At 43.6% G+C, this 19,778-nt stretch overlaps 1 long non-coding RNA gene across 3 annotated transcripts in view; it reads left to right on the top strand.

Moving 5' to 3' along the window:
• LOC103876672 overlaps window positions 1-19,778 on the top strand; it is a 274,519-nt gene that overhangs the window by 35,314 nt on the left and 219,427 nt on the right. For all 3 annotated transcript variants that reach the window (XR_635996.4, XR_635995.4, XR_635994.4), the window contains one exon: window positions 11,421-11,520. This is a non-coding gene — a long non-coding RNA (uncharacterized LOC103876672). The remainder of the gene's footprint in view (window positions 1-11,420; window positions 11,521-19,778) is intronic.

Here is a 19,778-nt window from a genome sequence, read left to right as displayed (position 1 = left end):
TGTAACTCTGCTTTTGAGTTGCTTGATTGTATGTATTTGGGTTGCCAGCCTTTGGAATCTCTCTCTCTCTCTCTGGCTTTATTATTCTCCCTCTTTCTCTGCCTCTCTCTCCTCCCCCGTCCCCAACCTCTCTCTCTCTAGCTTTTTTATTCTCTCTCTTTCTCTGCCTTTATTCCTCTGCCTCTCTCCGTCTGTCTGTCTCTCTCTGCTACCTCCCGTCCCCTCTCTCTCTGTCTACATCCTCTGCCTCTCTCCCTCTGTCTCTCTCTGCTACCTCCCATCCCCTCTCTCTGTCTGTGTCCTCCGTCTCTCTCTCTGTCTCTGTCCCTGTCTCTCTCTGCACCTCCTCTGCCCCCCACCCCCATCCCGCCGCCACATTCTCCACATTGCCTTTGGGTTGGGTTTCCGTCCCCCATAATGCAAAGCGCTGATGCTCTGGGAGAATCTCTTGCAACAGCTGGGTGGCAGAAGAAGCTGTCTGGCTCTGTGGCCTCACAGCATAGAATTTACTGAGTGGACAGCACCCAGCAGAGCAAATGGTTCTCAGGAGACCTCTTGTTCCTGGTCTATTGCCCTTGTTCCGTGTCCCTGGCTTCAATGCAGCATGAGACCAGTTTCCTCTGCCTGGAATGCCCTTCCTCATCCATCTCTTCCCACCGGATCATACTCGGGCTTCAGAGCTCTGCTCCTGGCTCCTCTGTCTCAGCTTCCTCTTTCCTGAGCTCCTATCACATCTGCTCCGAAGCCTCAGCACGCTTTAGTATCACAGACTGTGATCAGGAAAAGACGGATCATAGATTTCACACCATCCAGCACCCCTCCTACTTCAGGGATTCTCCGGAAATCTTTCCTGGTGTTCACCTGCTGATCCGGTCTCTGCCTGAATACCTAGATTGAAGCGGAGATCACCGCCTAAAAGAAAAGAACATCACTTTTAAGTGCACGTTATTGATCTCATTTATACACACGGAATGCTTCTCTGTCCGGAATGTGAGCTTCTTGAGGACAGGGACTATTGTATAATATAATGTAATATAATGTCTTCTGCAGTACCCTGCCCGAGGCTCTGCACACACTATTGCTTTCAACAGATACTTAATTGATTTCTTCTACAGATAAACAGTAAAATGAGCATCAGATGACACTTGAGTATTAATGGGCTGAATGTTTATTCCTAGTGACATGTGACTTAGATACCCTCAGCCTCCCCAGTAAAAAGAACAGGCAGAAAGTGAAGCAGATTTAACTTGGTTTTGGTCTCGTGTAGAATGAGGTAATTTCGACTTCGCCGTCTCGCTTCTCTTTCCTCCTTCCGTTCACGTCCCGAATGGCAATGCAGTCTCCAGCGTGTGTTCAGTGGCTTCAGCTGAGCCTTGCTGGGCTGCCTGGCCTCAGATGAACTGCATCAGGCATGGGCATCAGACGCGGCTTCTGGGTGATGCTGTGCTGAGCTCAAGTCAAAATTCATCTGATCTCAGTCCCTGCCAACTCTCTTCCCCCATTCTTTCTAAATTGAAACCATCCTAAGATATGCAACAAGGACAACCAGGCTTTTGTTGTGCTGGGGGCCTGGCATAAGCTGAGAGGATGCCAGGGGCTCCCCTTACCACAGGGCTCCCCTCGGATGGCCAGTTGCTTTCTAAGTCTAGTCAAGTGACTGGGGCACCACCCGTGAGTCGCTCACCGTCACCTGTGCCCAACCATGCTTGTCTCTCGGCCGTTCTCATCTTCCTCATTCCTCAGGGTCTGAGCTGTCACTATAATTTAATATTTTCCACTGACAGAAGAAGGTATCTTATAGAACCCAGATTGGTGTTTTTTTTTTTTTTTTCTCTTCCTCTTTACTCTTCTCTGTATTCATGCCACTATTTTTTAAAGCATGACCATCCAATTACACTGAAAGCGGGGGACCCTGTCCTGCCCCCCATGCTGGTGACCGTTGCCTTCCCATGGCCGATGCAATCCAGAAGCGTCCCTCAGAGGCATGCCAAGCACGGAGCAGGCGGGCATTCTTGGAACTGGGCATGAACAAGCCTGAGTTCCTTCCAAGGATCTCGTCCCACATCTTTCCTTCTGCTTTGTGCATTTTCAAAACCGTCTGACTCCAGAGGAGCCGGAAGGAGGGAGGGGGCCGGTCTTGTGCCTGGGGGTTTGGTGTCCACCTCCTGCCCCAGGCCGAGGGGCAGATGCTTCCCGGAAGGGCCAGGGCAGCCTCAGGCGGAAGCTTTGGCCCTGCCCACCTAAGGGACACAGACACACCATCTTATACCAGTTACTACTTCCTCGAGGGTGTGTTTTGTTCCCCGGGGACCCCCTCAGGCCCCTTACCTGGAAGCTTTGTCCTTCTAAGCTCCACCTCCTTAGCTCCGAAGGAAGCCCAGCTCCACCTGTGTAGGAGCAGTGCTCACCGTCACCCTCCACGCCCTGCTCCTGCAGACCTGCCTCTAACCGAGGGCGCTCTGTCCTCACAGGAGCACAGTCTGGGGGGAAATGGGGAATGAGGTCCTCTCTCTATCTGCAGTACCTGGGCGCTGGGGACAGAGCTCTGCAACCCTCACCCTTCCTTTCCCCTTAGTGCACTTGGCAGGCTCCCCTAAGAACACACAGGCATTTTCTTTCCCTCCTCGGTGCTGTTCTTGTTCTTTTTCTTATTCCTCAGTCCTTTGGATTACAGAGAAGACGGACACAGCTGCCATAGTAAATGCCCCATGAGGCCAGTGGCACCTGATGTCAATGGCGCTTTTGAGGCTTCATCTCCCGGAGCCACTAAGCTGGGATCCTCTGGCTCCCGGAGCTGCTAAGTTGGGATCCTCCAGCTCCGGATGCCTCCGGGGTGGCTGTCTTGGCCCCACATCTAGAGCCTCTATCTTCTCGATCCTGCCTCTATGACTTCAGATTTACTCTGTAAGCAGAATTTGCAAATGAAACAGAAACATGCAAGACAGAGGAAAATGTTCTTTTGCAGAGTGTGTTTCAGGGAAAAGAGCGTGCCCTGGTTCCCTATCTCACCGATTTCCACAGATCCGTTCCTCTCCTATCCCACTCTCCTTATCCCAAATGTCTTTCTGATTGCTCTGTGTCTAGTCTTGGGGTTAAAATAAATTAGGGAGAATAGTTTGTCAGATACAATTTATCCAACACGTCTGATTTCATGGAAGAAACTTGCTTGTAATATCGGGATGTAGAACTACTTTGTCTGTTTTAAATTTACAAACATACACTTTGCTCTCTGTGTGACTTGAGCACAGTGTTCTCAATGTAGCTTCCCGAGGCTGGACCATGAGGGCCACACAGACGGCTGTGTCTGTGCACCTGTCCCGGAGGGCCCCGAGCTGAGCCCCGACAGGGTTGGGAGGCTGTAACCGCGTGCTGGCGAACCGCCTCTGGGTTTGCAGTGTCCTGTCCAGAAACCATGTCACTGCTGAGGGCAACATGGAGTCCTTACATCCACAAGAAAATAAAAGATAGCAAAGGAAATCAAAGTGGGGAATTTTCCCAACATTTCTTTCCATAGCCAAGCGTTACGTCTTTTGTGCATTTCACAAGGACTTTTTCTCCAGTTTCAGGTTTGTTTTCATGTAAGGTTTGGGAGTAGAACTGCTATCCCAAACCAAGGAGGCAGCAGGCCAGCCTGAGCGGCACCGACTCAGCTTCAGGAAAGGCTGTGCAGGGCAGCCTTCAGTCTTTCCTAAGCCACTGTCCCCAGAGCTGCAGGCCCCTGCACCTGCCCCCAGTCACTCTGCAGGAATTCTCACATCTGAGGACAGCAGAGCTTCCACCTGCCCTCCTCGCTGCCCCTTTTGCCTGGGAAGATTCCTTCCCGCTGCACACCAACAGAGGGAAGCAGAGCCCACACAGCTGAGGCTCGGGCTCAGAGAGCAGCGCCCCGGACGGGCAGCCCCACCCGCTCCTTTCAGCCCGGGGCACAGCCACCCGCCCCGCCCTGCACCTGCGGGCTATCGAGCCCTTTTCTGCACTCTTAGAATCACACTCTCACATCTCGTGAGATGCTCCGGAGAAAGCCAGGCTGCGAATAGAAATACTAAAAATTATCAAATACTCTGTGAGACAGTGACTTTTAGATTCTTTCAGACCTGGTCATGTGGGCTCTTCTAGTGCAAGAGCTGGTGCCTGGGGGCACAGGGTGCGTGGGTCGGGGAGCCAGGCTGGCTCGGCGGCTGCACGTGGCGATGGAGGCTGCTGTCCACCTGCAACAGCACCCAGCCTCCGCGGTGCAGAACCCGACCTTGCACACAGGCCGGGGCACCGGGACTCAGAGCCCGTCACGCATCCCGTCTCCTCAGAACGGAGCGGCTTCCTCTGGTTTGTCCCGTTAGCAAATATGTCGCTTTTGATTTTCACCTTCCAGTTTGTGTGATGAGCTTCCTCAGGACAAAGACCGGAACACTTTCCTGTTGGCCAGTCTCCTGCCTCCCATCCCCAAGAGTCACCTCTTCCATTTCTGCGGGGAATAAATGCCTCTAGATTAAATCTTCTTCTGAAGTCATGGGCATGGGGCTTCCGTTCCAGCTCCAACCTGTAAAATCATGGGCTTATCTAGCTAATTGTCCTGAACCCAGAACATTTTCACTTTATATCATAAAGAGATTTAAGCTCAAATCACAAATCACTGATTTCATAGTCAGGAGGCAGGAAGGCTGTACCGTGGCCTTGTAGCTAAAACCCAGAATCACAACCCTTTTTTTTCTGATTTTTTTCATCATTCTCGCTTCTTACCCTGCTTCGGTGCCTTGTCTCAGGGTTCTCAGCCTAGGAGAGTTTCATGTGGCTCTGGGTTCTTCCTTAGGTAAAAGCATAGTTTGCACTGAGTTTCATTTTTTGCCTAGCCTTCTCCTTACATAATCTAAATTGATTCTCATAACGGCTCTAGAAGGCGAGTGGGCTGGTGTTGTCAATGTTTTATCTTTTTCCTCTTTCTCTAATGGAGGAAGTGGTTGTGCTGTGAAGTTCATACAGCTAAGAACTAGCAGAATAGTAATTTAAATCTGGACATTCTTTTGCTAGTTCTGGGCATTTCTTTTGAGCCAGTGTTTCTCAGCCCCGGCTGCACATCAGGATCACCAGGAGGCCTTCAAAAAACTACTGATGCCTGAGCCTCACCCCAGACCCATTGGATCAGTGTCTCTGCAGGCAGGGGTCAGTGCTTTTTCAGAGGCCCCAGGTAACTGGAATATGCAACCAGGTCCAGGCATCTTTAAACCATGTTCTTTTCCTGCCTCTGTGTCAGAGCATGTGGGCGTGTGTGGACTGGGAGCATGGCCGCTAACAAAATGCTGTCGTTTTAGCCTGTAGTTCTTCCACTTGGCTGGCACATGTGATGAGCAATTAAGTTTTAATGACTCTCTTCATTGTTATCTTTATGCCCACACCAGTGTTGTATTTCCTTAAAATGTAAGTCCTTTAATTATACAAACTGCATGAGTATAACATGTTCTTGCTATTACATAGCATGTGATAAAGCACACAGCACCCTAGCCTTCAAGATGAGGTCACCCAGCGACTTCAGACTTGCCCAAATAAAGAACCTTTTTAAAAACGAAATCAGACAAAGGCCTCGCTCCTCAGATGGAAGTGGAAGCCAGGGCTCTGGGCCTTTTCCAGCTCCCTCTCCTTGCAGATAAACACTTGCTCCATCAGAGGCTGGGGGTGACCATGGGGCCCTCAGATATACAGAGCACAGTTCCAAGACAAGGTTCTAGACGTGAAACTAGAAATTCTGACTTTCTCTACGGCTTCTCTGCCCGTGTCCTGCAATTTGTGGCTGTGTGGCTGACATCATGAGCTCGTGTGGCAGCGTTGTGATGCCGAGTTGCCAAGGCCAGTGTCAGAACGTAAATACCCGGACTCCCACTGGGGATCCCAGCCCTGCTATGGGGAGGTCTTCCCCAGGGAGCACATTTCCTCTCAGCACACACTCCTCTCCTTCCTCCACCTCCTGGGATCTGCCTCCCAGGAACCTGCCCTTGCCGTCAGGGCTGAAGTGAAGCCCTGTTTATACCGTGACACAGGTGAGCTGGAGTTTGGGGATTTCTGACTGTGGTCATTAATTGGATCCACATCTAAATCACTTAAAATAATCTCTTCAGACAATACTAAGAAATTCACCTAATGTCTCAGATATCAAATGCTTTAAAGTATCAGTCATGCACTCACCCCATTTAGAGAGGATTTTGGTTCTACTCCACTTGGCCTGTTTTTATTGCATGGGTGGTACCAGTGGGGGGGAGTTACACTTGTTTGCAGAACATCAAGCGGTGGTACAAGGGCTCTTCTTACTTCAATCTTACAGAAGGAAGACTGTTCAAGTTAACACAGCAATTGGCAGGTTGTTATGTTTTTCCATGATTGTTACTATAGGCTGTTGCTTTATGCTTACATATTTGCAGATTTTTGTATGTAAGCCCAACTTTTCTATAAGATATTTGTAAAAATTAGCTCACTATATGAAACTCGACAGGCCTGAAAAAATGATAATCAGCTAATTAAAAATTGTTTTTAATTAAGAGTATGAACCACTATACTACTACCATGCTTGAAGTATGGGGTAAAATAGTAAAAGCCTAAAAAATGGTAAATAAGGAAGCTTGAGTGCATTTAAATAAAGCTTTCTGGCCAACATGCAATAGAGCTTCAAAGTATATGGCAGTGTGATTAATAGAGGACAGTCCCCCCTTAGCCAGACAGAGCCACCTATTGGGAATTTCTCAGGGTTAAGAGACAGGCATCACCCTCTGTGGTCTTCAGTCTTACTCTGCCGTCAGCGGAAATTTCTGTCTGCCCAGACAAGTGTCATCACGGGCTCTGTTTGGTGATAAGGAATCTTGACCTACCGCTGACATCATGAGCCACAGAAGCCTGGAGAAAAGCTACTTAATATGCAAGCCTGTGGCTTACATTGAAGGGTAGAACATTTTTAAAACGATAATTATCTTGGAGAAAATAACTTTTATTATTAAGTAGCTTTGAGTTAAGAAGCTATCGAAGAATATAAGCCTGGCATTCCTGAGACTGAACGGGATGGGTTATATTGTTCTCTAGCAAGGAGGTGTTCAAGCTGAACATGTGTATGTGGCTCTAGTCTGATAAAAACCCAAAGTGTAACTCATTGTAAAATTAACCTGGTAACTGATAGTCTAGATCAGCACTGTCTAGTATCAATGTAATGCAAGTGGAAGAATTACATATGTGATATTACATTTTCCAGTAAATGTTAAACGTAATTTAAAGAACCAGATGGAATTAATTTTAATAATATAGCTATCTAACCTAAATATTATAATATCAACAAGCAATCCATACGTAATGATTAATGAGACGTTTTATATTGTTTTCATGCTGTGATCAAATCTTGTGTGTATTTTACATTTATGGCACATTTCCAGGTAAACTGCACACAAGGCTGGTGCACGCCCTGCTCTTCTCATGGGTGTGGAGGACCCAGATAATGAGAAACACTTCGCTCAATTCTTCCCAATACTTTGCTCTGTCTAGGCATATGATGGTCTAATTTTTTAAAAGTTCATTTTAATTGCATTGAGGTTTGAGTGTGGTATTTGAGAGTGCGTGCTGAGAAATTAGATGGTCAGGATTCCAATCAAACCCTACTATTGACAAACTAGGTGATGTTAGGCCAGTGACGTACCTTCCCAGGGCCTCATTTCTGTGATCTGTGAAACTGATGTTGTCGTGTATCTACCTGGTCGTGAGAATTAAATGACAATTCATATTTAGTACTTAGCACATAGTCTGTGTGTTTAGGTCATTATAAATATATCTTCCCTGTCTCTAGAAATGAACTGTAGGGTGTCAGCAAATGAGACCAGATGATCTATCTAGGGATAAATCTGATGTCTGTTTGAAGAAGCCAAAAAAGGGGGCAAGTAAATATTCTAGAATGATCTGTGTACCCCACCAGAGAGTTCCTAATGTCAGCCCTTGTGTTTAGCTATTACTCTATTTAAATCTCCAGTAGGTTAAATTCCAAATTTCAGACTGAGCTGTAGAGTTAGTCGGGCTTAATAGAGTTTGAGTTTCATTGCTATTACAATTTCCATGGAAAGGCGAGTGCTTCTCTTCTGCCAAAAATGTGGTGATATCCACACAGAAATAACTACAACTTTATCTAAAAGACTATGTGAAATAACTATTAATTAACTAGAATATCCATATGAATTTAAAAGACCAAGCTCTTACTGAGAAATAAAGCTGGATTTCAGAGGTCAAAAGGAGACTCTTAAAGATGATCTAATCCATTATCCTCATTTTGCAAATGAGAAAGTCACTCTGTGCTCCTGAAATTGCCACTTGCCCATCTTCAGTAAACACAGTATTTATATTTTTTCAATGATTTATTTTTTAAAAAAGACTGGGACTGACTCATGCTAGTTAATTTTCTGTAAATCACTTACTTTGGAGTATTTGAACAGGTCTTACGCCCAGAATTTTGCACCAGAATGCTGGTGATGCTTAACAAAATGTTAAAAAGATGATGGTCCTGACGTTAAATTACTTTGTATAGTCAGTTTTTTCAACACTTAAAAATTTAATACCTAAAGTCTTATAAGCTACTTGAGGATTATCTGAATTTTTAAAAAGGATTTTTTTTGTTTTTTTGTTTCTCTTCTTCTTTTTTTTAGATGGAGTTTCGCTCTTGTTGCCCAGGTTGGAGTGCAAAGGCACAATCTCCGCTCACTGCAACCTCTGCCTCCCAGATTCAAGTGATTCTCCTGCCTCAGCATCCGGAGTATCTGGGATTACAGACATCACCACCACGCCTGGCTAATTTTCCATTTTTAGCAGAGACGGGTTTTCTCCATGTTGGTCAGGCTGGTCTTGAACTCCCGACCTCAGGTGATCCGCCCGCCTCGGCCTCAAAGCAATGGCAATTTTAGATGAAATCTATGTGTGTGTGTGTGTGTGTGTGTGTCTGTGTGTGTGTGTGTGTGTGTATCTGTGTCTCCCTCTCTTAGGTGATGATAACAGAATGGGAAATAGAACTTAGCGACATTGCTTTGACACTAAGTCTCTTCCACTCCCTGCCTTCGGGATTTTGTGCACCCTTCCCGCCTTCTGCAGGTGGCCTTCCAAGTGCAGGTGGGTGGGGAGGGAAGCCTGCCATGGCCTGGCGTAGTTCTCCAAAGCCAATGCCTGGCACTTTAGGTAGATGTGTTGCTGGCACTCTTGGCCACAGATGATCTCTCCTGCTGTGCCCAAGTGTAGCAAACTATGTGGGGCCACTTAAACCCATTAGACCATTTATTCTTGACTCACAATAGGCAAGCACACTTTAACCCGAGTAGAAACTAAATTTATTGTCATTTTCAGTCGTAAAGTAAAATCCCAAGGCCAGACATTCTCATAAAAGTTTTCTAATGGGTTCTATGTTTTATTTTTTTCAATTTGTTAGAAATCATTGGAAACTTGATATCTGCATTACTTCTTTTAAAAGCGTACATATATTTCATTTGATTTTAAATGATCTAAGATGCTCTCCACATTTTAGTAATGAATGACATTGTCCTGGGAGAGTCATCACTTCCATCCGCAAAAGAGAAAGTTTCTGTGTGTGAGCAAAAGCATGTCACAAATGCTAAATGTTTCCTTTTAGAAGAATGAAGAGCAGGCCAGGCACAGTAATCCCACACCTGTAATCCCGGCACTTTGGGAGGTCGAGGCGGGTGGATCACGAGGTCAGGAGTTCGAGACCAGCCTGACCAACATGGTGAAACCGCATCTCTACTAAAAATACAAAAATTAGCCAGATGTGGTGGCATGTGCCTGTAGTCCCAGCTACTCTTGAGGCTGAGGCAGGAGTATCACTCGAATCTGGGAGGCAGAAGTTGCAGTGAGATGAGATCACACCACTGCACTCCAGCCTGGGTGACAGAGTGAGAGTCCATCTTGAAGAAGAAGAAGAAGGAGAATGAAGAAAGAACAAAGAATTGGAGTATTGGAGGGCCTGAGAAACTGGAGGTCAGCCTGGAGCAGCAGAAAGCACCCTTGAGTTGGGAAGAGCTGGTTTTGAATCCCTGCTAGGGGAGCTCCAGCTCTGTGTCTCCAGGAGTTAGGCAGCATCTTGAACCGACGTGCAGGGAAATAATAATGCCAACTTTGAGGATTAAGAGAGATACTGAACCTGCAGTGTCTGACCTAGCGTGTAGCTTCTCAGCTAGATAGTCGGTAATGGGAGTGGTTGACATGTGTGCTGCTCTTACCATGAAGATCCCTGCTTCTCTCTCATCAGGAACATGTCACAAAATAAAGTATGGCTTCTAGGCAGGATTGGGAAGACCCAGAAAGGGGAAGGCATTCCAGGTAGAGGTAAAGAAATATGCAAAGTTGAAAGCATAGAAGAATTTCATGTTTCATTTCTCCTCCCACAGAACTGCTAAAATTGGAACGAATATGGTTAGTGGGTAGAAAAAGTTGAATTAATGTTCCAAAGGAATTATTGTCCTTTTCTTCCACCACCCCAGTTTTCCATGTGAACCTAGAAAATAGGAAATATGGGAAACTTCCTGGTCTGCACATGGTTCTTTACTTCTATTTTTTAAACACCTATTGGTTTTCATTGTGGCATTAGTCCTGATACGGCCTTAGATAGGCAAGCTGTGTTTGAGGTCCTTATTGAACTTGCATACGTTGCCATAATGCAATTCGCGGTGCAACCCTAAGTCCAGAACCTTCTCTTGCAACCTCAATCACTGCCTGACAAGCAGCCTTTTGGGCCTGGAGCTCACCTCCAGCTCATCTCCCTGGGTTAGGAGTCTTTGTAGGGAGGATGGAGACTTAGGGACTCTCTCAAGTTTCACACAACTGAACTTGTTCTTTCATTTTTATTAAAGGACAGACCTTTATTTTAAAAGAAGTACAAATTTGGCCGGGTGCGGTGGCTGTTGTCTGTAATCCTAGTACTTTGGGAGGCTGAGGTGGGCAGGTCATGAGGTCAGGAGATCAAGACCACCCTGGCCCCTGGCCAACATGGCATATGGTGAAACCCCATCTCCACTAAAATACAAAAAATTAGCGGGGTGTGCTGGCCCATGCCCATAGTCCCAGCTACTCGGGAGACTGAGGCAGGAGAATCGCTTGAATCCAGGAGGCAGAAGTTCCAGTGAACCAAGATGCCGTGACTCCAGCCTGGTGACACAGCAAGACTCCATCTCAAAGCAAAAAAAAAAAAAAAATTACAACTTTGAGGAGAAACAGTAGGAGTGTATCTAATTTATCTAAGGCCATTCCTTAGATAAATTTTAGCAAGTGTGGCTCTGTGTGTGTGTAGGGCCTTCAATACTTTAATGAGACTAGCCCAAGATGTAGGGAAACTATCCATTCCCATTAACTCAAGAGAAAAGAGTCTCAGTTCCATTTACCGTCTCTTCCTCCTCTCTTACATGCAGGGCGGGTCATGCGGAGGCTGTAGCCAAGGACGAGGTGTGTGCGGCTGTTGCCTGGACCTTTGTCCAATCCACGTCGACATTTGAGGAATCACAGCGTGTGGTATGTGAACTGCAATGGGACTTTACCACTGTATTAGGAATGTAAAGGAGGTACCTGAAAACAAACAGAGCTCACAAGGCAATGACTGATGTAGAATTCGGGCAATTGGGTTCTTTTGTACCAGTTATTTCTTGCTGTTTTTAATGCTTACATGCTTCCGTTGTATGCCCTTGTCTAGTCAATTACATATACTTGTTAAATTCATACATCAACTATTACTTTTTCTTATATCCTTATACTGAGGAGAGCATTGCCTGTAATCTAAATATTTCATAAATGAACTGAACCAAGCAAAGAACTTGATCCAAAAAATATAGTTATGTTTAATTTCCTAATTCTTCTCTTGTTATACTTACGTGGTGTTTTCTGAATTTCAAAGTCCTTCCACTCCTACTCTTTCACTTGAGCCTGAGTGAGGCCACATTGTAGACATGGCTGGCTCTCTTTAAGCCCTCGAGTACCCTGTAAGAAAGTTGCCACCATCCCTTTTAGACATGAGGAAACCTAGGCAGAGGGAGGTCGGACAGGTAGCCAGAGGTGCACGGACTTCAGAGCTTACCTCCAATCAAAGCCCCATTTTGAGGATGTAGTTTCCTTTTTCCATGGACACACATCTTTGGGAATCATTTGAAATCTATCTTGGACGTAATTGTGTAAATTTTCAGCTGCATGAAGAGTGGCATTGACTGACTACATGTAGGTTCGAGGTCTGGGCAGCCCTGACTGCTGGGGACGTTGAGGCAGACCACGTGTAGGTTCATGGTCTGGGCAGCCCTGACTGCTGGGGACGTTGAGACTGACCACGTGTAGGTTCGAGGTCTGGGCAGCCCTGACTGCTGGGGACGTTGAGGCAGACTCTCAGCTTCTGTGGCCTTCACTTTCTCTTCCAATTAAGAGTGGGTGGAATTGAGAAATGCTACAAATTTAATTTCCAGCAAGACTGAGAAATAAACCAATCTGTTGGACCCAATGTCCTCTATTTGCTACACAACTAATTTTTAATGGTTCAAAAATTATCCTTTTCAAGGCATCATCTCTGTACTCTCTTACTTTTGGTGTCAGTATCTTTAGCAACTTATCCTCTCAATGTCATTCTTTGCATTAACATCAAACTGCCAGAGAGACCAAGTTTTTAAACTTCTATTTTCTTTACATAATTAGCGTATGTCCATTGTAGAAAAATTGGAATATTAGAATAATAGATAATATAATTTTTTAAAGCACTGGAAATTCAAAAATTCAGTGACAACCACCATTAGTATGTTGATTTAAAATTCAAGACTGATTTCTTTGACAGTCTTCAATAAGATTTTAAATTAATGTGAGTCAAACTACCATTTGTTCTTTACTCCTTTTTCCCTTTATGTATCACATGTATCTTTCTGTAAGAAAAACTACTTTTTTTGTGGGGGAGGGTGGAGTCTGGCTCTGTCACCCAGGCTGGAGTGCAGTGGCACAATCAGTTCACCACAACCTCTGCCTTCCAGGTTCAAGGTATTCTCCTGCCTCAGCCTCCCAAGTAGCTAGGGTAACTGGCACATGCCACCACACCTGGCTAATTTTTCTATTTTTCTATTCTGGTCTCGAACTCATGACCTCAAGTGATCCACCCGCCTTGGTTTCCCAAAATGCTGGGATTACAGGTGTGAACCACTGCACCTAGCCTGAAGAACTACTTTTCTGTTACCTTATTTTGTTCTGTTACCTTGTCTAGCATTCTACTATTATTATGGATATACATAATAATGGATTATGGAATAATGGATTATATGGATATACACAATTCTACAATATTATGGATATACTGAAATATACTTCATCAATTCTGTATTGTAATTTCATAAGTTGGATTTTTAAACTTTTACCTTATAAACACAGTTTTAATAACCATTCTTCACCTAAAACCTTTCACACTGTTAATGATTTTCTTAAGATAAATTTACAGTAGAATTTCTTGATTCAAGACTATGTACTTTTTGATACTTTTGAGAAGGGCAATATCTTTCAATCCTGCTGCATTTTATGTGTGGTCATATCACTGCATGTCCTCTGCTATTGAAAACACAGCTAACCATCCAATGTTTGAATGGTCTGCCATTACACATAGAAGTGTCATAAATTCAACCTTAAGAAAAAACTAATCTCATAGCACAAATTTAGTTTTGTAAAGGCTAAATATGTATTTCAAAATATCTTCTAAATTCTCATAAACTCAGCTAAAAATCTGACACTTTTTTGTTCTTTTGTTCGTATATAAAATCATTGTATGAAGTACCTACTATGTGCAATACACTGTGTGAGGCAGTGGTGATATGCAAATGATAGAACATGACCCAGCTTTTTAGAAGTCCACCTTTTAGTTGCAGAATCCACGCTTATATTGAGTCTCTGACACATGGTATGAAAAGTATTATAACATATTTACTTTAAAAATGAAATCTCAGTATGAGCAATTTAATATAGTGACTATTATTGTTTCTGATGTGTAACTCTGAGAATTTCGAGATCCACTACCATTAAAGAAAGCTAGGATTGTGTCCATTATACTAAACTCCAGAGTGCACTACAGAAGCATTTCTGCCCCATGCCACCTACCCCTAAAAAGAAGCCTTTTTATTGCTTCTTGAATATTTCCAGGAATGGATAGTTTACAACTCAACAAGGCAACTCATTCCATTGTTGGATTGTGTCAAGGGTTTGAATATTATTCAGTTTTATAATAGGCTCTGTTGTTCTTACTTTCAGCCTCTGGACAGATACAGACTACGTCTAATTCAATTCAATGTAATGGATATATGTTAAGGATCTACTATGTTCAGAACATGTTCTAGGTTCTATAGGTTAATTTCTATTTCCTATGACAGTATTTTCAATATTTGATTATAGTTTTTCTAAATATGCAAGTTAACAAGTTCACCCCATTCAAGGAAATTGGATCATTAATATAAGTCTGCTAAATCTCTATAAAGCAATCCATTTTGGCCTCAGTTGTTGACCACTTGCACGAGCTAGTTGGAAAGAATTTTATAATCAGTCAGGAAGACACAGGCATTTACTCCTCCCACTTCTGTACATATTACCAACAATTTTATTAAAAAGAAAGCAAAAGTCATTTGTCCCTACACTATTACTAGTTATGACATGAAAAATCATGCCACGCTTATTAGTTCATTCTCGCACTGCCGTGAAGAAATACCTGATAATTTATAAAGAAAGGAGGTTTCGTTGACTCACAGTTATGCATGGCTGGGGAGGTCTCAGGAAACTTACAATCATGGTGGAAGGCAAAGCCGAAGAAAGGCATCTTCTTCACAGGAAGGAGAAGTGCTGAGCAAAGGGGGAAAAGCCCCTAATAAAACCACCAGATATCATGAGAATTTACTCACTAACATGAGAACAGCATGGGGTAACCACCCCCATGATTCAATTACCTCCCACCAGGTCCATCCCATGACATGTGGGGATTATGGGAACTACAATTCGAGAGGAGATTTGGGTGGGGACACAGCCAAACCATATCACCATGGTTGTGTACATTTGGTGTAAAACAACCCACATCAAAAGCCAGAAAACCTAGTGTGTCCCCTATGGCTGCACCCGGGAAAGCCACCAGCCTTCTCTAAACCTCGGCCACTTCATCAATTAAATGAAGGAATTAGAAATCTTTGAGGAGACTTAAATTACAATATTTTATGATGAAATTTTGTGTTGTGGGGTTCTGGGCTTTAGATCACAAGGCTCTGGATGCCTCTCACGTTATGGTTTGTTTGGCTGAAGCTTCCTTTCCACCTCCGGATGGGGTCTAACCCTGATGCAATGCCGCACGCACGTGGTCACCCTGCACGCACTTCTGCACTGCAGCCTTGTCCTACGAAGTTGACGTATGTTACCTGACTTCCTCCTTAAAATAACACTAGGGAAGGAAACATTATCATCCCCATTTTGAGCAGGAGAGACCTGAGGCAGAGCGTTATGTAATGTGCACAAGGGCGGATAGAAGAAGTTTAGTTTGGTTTAAAAGACACCCCATAGCCTCAGCTCCTGATTTCTGTCTTATATGGAATGGGCAGGTGAACACCTTTACTCCTCCAGATTTTTAACTCCAAATAGTTTCTTGGAGTTGGTTCACTTGGTTGTCTTGGAGATGATGCGTATTACCAAAGCAACTTTGATACGCAGAAAATAAAGCAATAGCAACAAATCAACAATGCATAAAGCTGTGAACCATACAACCAGGGTATGTATGCAATGTCTAACTAGTGTTTCGTGGTGGATTCACTAAAATGACCTAATTTGACATCATATAAGCAGGAATAGTATATGCTTGAAATCCTCCTTATAGGAAGAAAAACTTCTCAGAAAATCTAACACTTTATACTTTAGTCCACAAATTAATTTAGTTATTCATACATGTTTTCTTAATTTTTACTTTAATGTTTTCTGACTGATGACACTTATCATTTATTTCTTTATTTCCTCCTTTTCTAATACCTGATTTTACTACTTCTTATATCCATCTATTTGAAATCCCAGATAATTTTTCTATATCAAAGCTTTCATTTCATTTACCTCTTACCCCATCCTTGACTTTATGCCATGTACTTGTCCTGCTTCTTAAATAGATAAATCACATAAGTACTGTCTGCTGACAAGAGCTTCCTACCTTTCCTAGTTTACATTCTTTGATTATAAGCAGCTAGTGAAAGAAAATCCCAGTGTGCAGTGTTGCCCACTTGAGGGTCTATATTAAAAACCCTTATAAACATAGAATGGCAAAATGGAAACACCTTGAAGGCTGGCACTCAACCCAAAACTACCCAGCCAACAAACTTGAAGGTAAAGTTGAACTAAGAGGGAAAAGCAACCTGGGTATGGAACAGGTGTTGTTTGACATTTGAGGAATAATCTTGATTCCTTCCTTCCTTCCCTCCCTCCCTCCCTCCTTCCCTCCCTCCTTCCTTCCTTCCTTCCTTCCTTCCTTCCTTCCTTCCTTCCTTCTTTTCTCCTTCTCTCTCTCCCTTCCTCCTCCCCTCCCTGTTTCTCTTCTTACTCCACTTTTTTCTTCCTTCCTCCTGGATTCTACCTCTCTTTTTCCTCCCCTCCCCTTCCCTTCCCTCCTCCACCTTTCCCTCTTCCTCCTTCTCCTCCTCTTCTTCTTCTTCTTCCTCCTCTTCCATGTTGAATGGCTGAATCATTATAATAATTCTTTGCTATGTAAGAAGGCATTGTTGTCCTCCATACTTTGAACTATCATCACAATCAGACATAGCCTTGAAATATAGGAAAAGTAGATACAATTAGCCTGTATATAATCTTAAACCATAAAACCAAGGGAGTTTTGTCCTCTATACCCAGAACTTCATAGTGGCCTTACAGCATCACAATTGTTAAGACACTGAGAAATGGTAAACAGCTGAAACAAAGCTCCATTGAGGAGAGCTCTCCTTTTATTTTAAGAATCCTCTTAAGTAGTGTGGGGTGAAAGATAACAACAGAGCTGGTCCACGGCCTCCCAGATGCCGCTTGCATCTCAGAGACACAGGCTCGTGGGGCAGGGAGTACAGAGCCCTAGCACAGGTACCTCCCAGATCTGGGCAAGGGAGAGCATGGTGAAGAAGTTAGAACACGAGAAGGAGAGGGGCCTTTTGTTCTTGGTAAGTTCCTGTGTTGTGTTCATCTCCCCTTTAGGTGATGTGGCCTTGGGCTCAAGGGAACACTTTGTCCCTTCATAGTCACCACTGTCCTACTGTTTCCCTTAAGAAGAAATACATGGCATTAAAATATAGTCAGGAAAAATATAACTTTATACATTAGATTTACCACTGAAGTTTAAAGCATCGACTATTTAAAATGTCTACATGATATCACATAATTACTGTTTATTTAAATATGTTAATAGTGTCCTGCCTGTGTTTAAAAATAAAGTTCTAATATGTTAGATATGCACACTGAAACATTGGTAGGCAAAATTATATGATTTCTGGAATTTTCTTCAAAATAATATAGAAATGGTTATCAAATGGGGTCTAGATAAGTGACAGTGGCCAAACTACATTTTTGTAAATGATAGGTATATGGGCTTATTATACTGTTCGCTTTAAAACTTTGTGTCTCTTTAAAAATCTCCATACTTTAAAGCTTCAATAAATGCAAAGTTGCATAACAGTGGCAGAAGAGGGATCCCTATACCAGAATGGCAGGAAATAAATCCAGCTTTCTACCACTGTAAGTCTGAGGGTAAATTTTCCTCTCTGCTTCTCAGTTTCATTTTCTGCAAAATGAGGATAATACTAGCCAGGACCTCTTGGAATCATTGTGGAGATCACATGAGTTGCTGTGTGTCACATGTTACGTGTACACAACACATGTAGGCCACATTAGTGCCTTGTGCATAGCACATATATGGCCACTACCATTAACTCATAAAAGTAAAAAAGTTTGTTTTTACTTTCCGCTTTAAATTTCTTAGATTGATAATTGTCATATAGGAAAAAAAGTCTAATTTTCTATATGAAAAGTATTTTGGAATTAATAATTACCTTTTCTATTTTGCAACCAAAAGCAGAAATAACTTAATAATGACTTTTCTGTCACTGGTAACATTGGATGGATTTCTAAAGATATTCAAAGACATTATTGTTTTAAATTTTGCTAGAATAGACTATAGTTCTTTTTCCTTCGAATTAGGGTAGGCTAATTGATTAGGTAGCTTAGCCATAACACTGGTTGTATTGTGGATTTTTCTTTCTTTTTTATTCTATTGCAAAGGGTAGAAAACTCCATTTTTTTCTACAATTACAATTGTTATATGACCATTTGTAGTTTACCTTTACATAACACCTGAAGGGCAGTAACTTTATAGCTGCCTAATCCTGTAATTCTTTCTTTTCTGCACTATTTAAATTCTAACTCATCCCTGTTATAGGAAAGGAACCAGTTGCGGGACTCTGGACAACTTTATTTTCTAAAGAATCCACTTTCACTGATAAACACAGTGAAGGCTGTGGAAACATGAGCATGTATGTAACTGCGGGTGTTGACTGTTCCCTCCGTTCTGGCCATGGTGCACCTGTGTGCAATCTGTGTTCCCTTCACTCCCGTATGGGACAGCCAGTCCGTGGAACCCCGTCATCCTTTACTTGATGGGAGGCAACAGAAGTGGTTCCCACAAGGTCACCCTTGAGCAAATGCTTTGTACAAATCACCCTTGGGTATGAAGGGTGAAAAGATGAGTAAAGATTGAGCATTTTGGAAAATCAAGAATCAATCGGGGCCAGGCGTGGTGGCCCGCCCCTGTAATCCCAGCACTTTGGGAGGCCGAGGCGGGTGGATCATGAGGTCAGGAGATCGAGACCATCCTGGCTAACACAGTGAAACCCTGCCTCTACCAAAAAATACAAAAATTTAGCCGGGCATGGTGGCAGGTGCCTGTAGTCCCAGCTACTGGGGAGGCTGAGGCAGGAGAATGGCGTGAACCTGGGAGGCAGAGCTTGCAGTGAGCTGAGATCACACCATGCATTCCAGCCTGGGCGACAGAGCAAGACTCTGTCTCAAAAAGAAAAAAAAAAAAAAAAAGAAGAAGATCAGAAGGAGGCAGGAGTGGGACTCCATCTCAAAGAAAGAAAAAAACAAAACAAAACAAAACAGAAAAGAATCAATCGGAATTCTGCAGGTGAAGTAAAGGCAAACAGAAATCACACACGCGTGGTGCCGTGGTCAGGCACCATGGGCTCTGGGGGCAGGAGTGTTCGTTTGGATGCACAGGCCCAGGAGGGCTTCCCAGGGAGTGTGGAGTAACAGGCTCCAGCATCTGATATGGAGACAGAGAGAATCATGAGGAGGAGGTAGAAAGCGGGCAAATGGAAAGTGGAAACAATAGTCTTGTATGCACCTGCAGAGGGTGAGATTCAAGGAGCCCTCCGTCTAAAATGAAGGCATCGGAACTTGAATTCAGCCCTCCCAAGCTGCTTTTTGGTGGCTTGGCTGCTGACACCATCATTGCACATGATGAACAGCCTTAGAGCTTGCAGAGCAGGAAGATGTCAGGAGGACCAGGGTGAAGGGAAACTAACAAACTCAGACAGATAACTGGGGTCTTCCTGGTTCTCTATAGCTCTCCCCATCCCCCAACCTTGGATTCCTGAAACCATTTCTCTGTGTGATTGTAAAAGGACTTTATCAATTAACTGACATATTTGTAAGATTTTAAAGAACTGTCTGATCCACATCCCAATGAGTTAAATAATTCTGGTAGGCGG

Source organism: Papio anubis, chromosome 14 (genome assembly GCF_008728515.1).
Source record: "Papio anubis isolate 15944 chromosome 14, Panubis1.0, whole genome shotgun sequence".
In the NCBI taxonomy this organism is placed as follows: domain Eukaryota; kingdom Metazoa; phylum Chordata; class Mammalia; order Primates; family Cercopithecidae; genus Papio; species Papio anubis.
Note: the sequence above shows the minus strand (reverse complement) of the source record. Positions and strands in the feature narration are given on the sequence as shown.